The 5,671-nt window shown below is 36.2% G+C and overlaps 1 long non-coding RNA gene across 1 annotated transcript; it reads right to left on the reverse strand.

Moving 5' to 3' along the window:
• Window positions 1–298: 298 nt before the first annotated feature.
• LOC131848755 (uncharacterized) lies at window positions 299–2,317 on the reverse strand. The gene is made up of 4 exons (XR_009357773.1): window positions 1,715–2,317; window positions 1,147–1,273; window positions 726–860; window positions 299–543 (listed from the first exon to the last, which is right to left on the reverse strand). It is a non-coding gene; the product is annotated as an uncharacterized LOC131848755 (long non-coding RNA).
• Between the last annotated feature and the right edge of the window lie 3,354 nt (window positions 2,318–5,671).

A 5,671-nucleotide genomic window follows, 5' to 3' on the forward strand; every position in this document is an offset into this window, starting at 1 on the left:
AATAGTTGTCTGTCCATTTGTTTGTTCTTGCTAATCTTTGAAACAGCTGGGCCAAATTTGAGGGATACTTTCACTGTCATATGTAATGAGTTGTGTAAAGGAGTAACAAGTTGCTTTTATTTGAGATATTTTATTTATTTTAACAAAAACTAGGTATGCCATATGGACAAAGTCATAGGTATTACTAGTATATAATAAAATTATCATATCCCTTTAATTATAACTACCAATAAAAGACATAAATAATGTACCTATATCATTTATTATAAAAACAAATAATTAAAACATTGAGCTATTAACAATATTATTATTTATAAATGTTTCAATTTCTTAGTTCCACAACTAAACAACATGGGTTTGTCTAGCAGCTAGACCTTCATTTAGTTCTCTATAAGAGCTCAAAGTACATGTAGGCATCTAAATCTAGAAGCCCAATTGTGCTCTCAATGATATTCCATGTTCTTACAGTGTAATATGCTTCTTGTGGTCCTGATATAACATTTGAGATGGGAGTATACTTCTCCAAAGCATATCCTGGATCTCCTAAAAAAAAAACAACATATTATATACTATAATATTAATATTTATTTACAAAAAGTATTATTTCATTAAAAACACAGCACAATAACTGTTGGTGCTGATAAATAACTATGTTTCTAAATTACTGAAGTTTAGAGCTTAGATTTAATGATGTTTATAGTTTCATAATAAAATTTTGTGCTTACCAAGTAATCATAAGGATTTATTCCAGCTTAAGTCCTCTAGATGTTGCCTAATGCCTCTGCTTTGCCCAAATGTCATGAGTAGCTCCAGTTCCAGTTGGCATCCACACTTATAATCTCCATGTCAGCATTACTAACCTAAATTTTTTTTCCAGATTAATTACATAGATGAAGATTATTTGAAACATAAGAGAATAATTAATGGATAAATATTATTTGAAACATATGTCTAAGTGTTATGGTCATTTAATATTTAAGTAAACAATTTATTGTTAGTATATAAGTAGCTTTAGAGATGTATAATCATTAACATATTTTGCATGTCTAAAATCTTGTTTATTGTTAATGTATATAATTATATTAAAAAAAGATATTAAAAGTGCTTATATTATTAAACATGTCTTTTAATTTATATTTCACTTACCAATTATATATTTAATGAATGGTATTGTTTTCTACAGTAATATCTCTTCTTAATTTACAATGGGGTGGCATGTGTACAGTCAAATACAGCCCAATACACCCAGCATTCCAAATTCCAATTATAAAACCTAAAATATAATTAATTTAATTTAATTAATTGTCCTCGGAGGAAAGTGCCGGAGAGACTGCACATCATCAGACTGTTGTATACTTGTATACTTGCTTTCTAGGCTTTACTTGTATGCATACATTTTACCATATATATTATCACTATATCATATGGTATGTTACATGGTACTCATAGAGTTGCTAATTGTATAGAAATAGATACCTTTGAATATTTATTATCTATCCTTTACTCAGATGTCCTTGGAATTTTATATATGTATTTACTTTTGGATGTTGGGTAAATGCAATAAATCGGTTATTTGCCATTGGCTGTACTAAAGAATGAACAGCAATATCACTAATAGGCCGTTGATAAATATGCCTGTAGCATAAATAATAATCCTACTAAAACCTGACATAGTCAGCTAGTGATTTAGTGAAATAATTACAATACATTATACCTTAGTTTCCACTGGTAGGTCTGTAAATTTCGATGATACCGGCATATGAGTTCGCACGCATATTACGCACCAAATCTTTATTTAGATTATAACGTTTTCTAAATTGTTCATTTTGATTGGATTGGTCGCGTAATCACCGTCTTTTCACTTTCCTTACTTCTTTTTCGTAGGGTGCACACATTTCCAAAAACTCCAATACTTCGAGTTCATCACACATAATTAAAATTAAAACGAAACAAAAACAATCGAAATAACTGCACAAACATGTTTTAAACATAATAAAAACTGACATAGAAATAGAAATAATAACCAAATTACAATAATGAAGCTATAAATTAGAAAACAATTCTATAAAAGCTAATATGAAGCCACCGTAAACTGAATTGTTTTTAAACGGTCTTTTTGACAGTTGCGTCCGCTTAGATCTGTCAAATGAAACGCTCATAATACGAAATAGCCGGTCAGTTTTCGGGCAGAAGACGTTCAGCTGTCACGTGACCGCTGACTGGCTGGCTAATAGCGTTCGTAATACGAAATCGCCAGGCAGTTCAGTTTAAGCCGTAAACTGAATGGGAATAAGAGTTCATAATACGGCCCCTGTACGTGTTGTCACTAATGGCAGGCACAGAATACCAGCGCTGTGACAGTTAGCTGTCACGGCATATGCTGAGTGTCAGCCATGTTGCCAACCATATTTAGAAATAATATAAGATAAATTATTATTGTAATTGTTCTAAGTGTGTATGTATGTATGTATATATGTATATGTAAAAATGGTTGACAATAAATGTTTTTCTTTCTTTCTTTCTTTCTATGAGTCGGTTCAGTGATGCACAACGAAATAATTGTGACTTATCCACGCTGCTGATATTTGTATTCAAGTTCTTTGTCATGATCGTAAACGTTATCAGGGTGAAATATAGAGCTGTTACGTTCTCAATTATCGAGTTCCCAAATTGTTTTTACGATTAACAATACATAATCATTCTTGCTGTTACTGTCTCCCTATTTTTTTATTACGATGGCGACAAGTATACGAAACATCTGATGGTAAAGAAGCGTTAATTTATCCCCTGAGGGGAGGAATTCATCAAAATCCTTTCTTAGGGGATGCCTACGTCATAGTAGCTTTATGCATGCAAAGTCTCAGCCCGATCGGTTTCAAATTGACAAAGTTTCATATAAACTTTCATCCCCTGTTTTATCCCTTTGGGGGTAGAATTAATCAAAATCCTTTCTTAGCGGATGTTTACGTTATAACATCTACCTGCATGCCAAATTTCAGCCCGATCCGTCCAGTGGTTTGGGCTGTACGTTGATAGATCACTATGTCAGTCACCTTTGAGTTATATGTATATTAGTATAGATTTAAAAACAGCTATTTTACTAGTTACATAAAAAATGCAATTTTAATTATAAAACATACAAACATCTCTCACAGAGACTGCAGATGAAATGAAAAATAATTTAAAACCTGTAGTAACTTGAATATTTTCTTGGCTTGTTATCTATACATATAAATAATATTGGAGTGTCTGTTTGTAATATTGAAATAACCGTATTTACTATGTACTATGTACTACATGCATATGAATGTTTGTCACAAGTTTCTTGCTCATTCTTCTTGTGATGAATCTGCATTTCGAATGAGTGGTACAATCAAAATATGACTATTCAAAAGTGCTTGTAATGAGTTTATTTGAATAAAGATTATTTCTATTTCTATAAATACCGTACATACACCAGAATAACATTTCTTACAATTTTTGTCTGTCTGTCTGTTTGTTCCGGCTAATCTCTGAAATGGCTGGACCGATTCTGATGGGATTTTTTTGGCAGATAGCTGTTGGAATAACGAGTAACTTAGGCTACTTTTTTTTTAGAATAATAAAGTTAATTTCCACGCTGACGAAGTCGAGGGTACAGCTAGTTATCTAAATATATATAACTCAAAGGTGACTGACATAGTCATCTATCAACGCACAGCCCAAACCACTGGACGGATCGGGCTGAAATTTGGCATGCAGGTACATATTATGACGTAGCCATCCGCTAAGAAAGGATTTTTATTAATTCTACCCACAAGGGGATAAAATAGGAGATGAAAGTTTATATGAAACTTGTCAATTTTAAACCGATCGGGCTGAGACTTTGCATACATAAAGCTACTATGACTACGTCATCCCTAAGAAAGGATTTTGATAAATTCCACCCCTAAAGGGATAAATTAACGCGAGCGCAGCCGCGGGCATAAGCTAGTAAATATATAATTAAGATGTAAAAACCTCGGCCACGAGAGAGTTGGTATAATATATGTAGGTATGAAGCTTGTTGTGGAGAACACAAATAAGAATCTGATCTCGCATTCTGCGCTGTTTAATTAAAGCAGTGCAAAGAGCGAGATCACGAAGAAACCATTAGCACTACTGGAGTTTCGACTTCATCTTAAAATTACACAAGAAAGACAATTTATATAAGCCAGCAGCTTCTCACCCGGCTTCGCACGGGTGTACATGTTGACACATGTACACTCGTGCGAAGCCGGCCGAGTAATGACTAATTATTATAATAATGACTTATTACACAGTATAAAACAAAGTGGCTGTCTGTCCGTCCCTATGTATGCATAATCTTTAAAACTACGGAACGGATTTTGAAGCGGTTTTTTTTAATAGGTAGATAATTTTTTCGATAATTAGCAAGCTTGTCGCCGCGGAAAAATTGCCCGACCCGACAACCCAGGACAGATTGTCCTGGCGCCGAAAAATTTGGAGAGCCGACCCCGCATAAAGTGGGACAGAGCTAAGAGGAAGAAGACTCTAATGCTGTTGGCCGCAGCTGGCCTTTACAGGTGAAGCTGTAAAGGCCAGCTGTAAAGGCCAGCAGACGTTAGAGGGCGAGTGCAGATGGCACTCCAAACCAAGGAAGGAAGGACCTATTTTTTTTTTCGGACTACTCTAATGCTGTTGGCCGCAGCTGGCCTTTACAGCTTCACCGGACGTTAGAGGGCGAGTGCAGATGGCACTCCAAACCAAGGAAGGAAGGACCTATTTTTTTTTCGGACTACTCTAATGCTGTTGGCCGCAGCTGGCCTTTACAGCTTCACCGGACGTTAGAGGGCGAGTGCAGATGGCACTCCAAACCAAGGAAGGAAGGACCTATTTTTTTTTCGGACTACTCTAATGCTGTTGGCCGCAGCTGGCCTTTACAGCTTCACCGGACGTTAGAGGGCGAGTGCAGATGGCACTCCAAACCAAGGAAGGAAGGACCTATTTTTTTTTCGGACTACTCTAATGCTGTTGGCCGCAGCTGGCCTTTACAGCTTCACCGGACGTTAGGGGGCGAGTGCAGATGGCACTCCAAACCAAGGAAGGAAGGACCTATTTTTTTTTCGGACTACTCTAATGCTGTTGGCCGCAGCTGGCCTTTACAGCTTCACCGGACGTTAGGGGGCGAGTGCAGATGGCACTCCAAACCAAAGGAAGGAAGGACCTATTATTTTTTCGGACTACTCTAATGCTGTTGGCCGCAGCTGGCCTTTACAGCTTCACCGGACGTTAGGGGGCGAGTGCAGATGGCACTCCAAACCAAAGGAAGGAAGGACCTATTATTTTTTCGGACTATTCTAATGCTGTTGGCCGCGGCTGGCCTTTACAGCTTCACCGGACAATAGCGGGCGAGTGCAGATGGCACTCCAAACCCGCAGAAATTTTATTATAATAATGGTTTCATAATATATTATATTACTATAAATTAGTTAGATGAAGACGGTAGATGAAGAAAAAACTGCTGTCACCTATCTACATTGACATCGCTGTTACTCCAGTCAGCTCGTGACCACGGCTAGTGCAACCTAGTGGAAACGTCGAGAGAGGTAAATACCTTTATTTGCCATAAAATTATTCGTGTTAAGACCCGGTTAATAATTTAAATAATACTATAAAATAGTTTTAAAAT

This window comes from Achroia grisella, unplaced genomic scaffold (assembly GCF_030625045.1).
Source record: "Achroia grisella isolate CSIRO2021 unplaced genomic scaffold, CSIRO_AGI_Agris_v1 utg5850, whole genome shotgun sequence".
In the NCBI taxonomy this organism is placed as follows: domain Eukaryota; kingdom Metazoa; phylum Arthropoda; class Insecta; order Lepidoptera; family Pyralidae; genus Achroia; species Achroia grisella.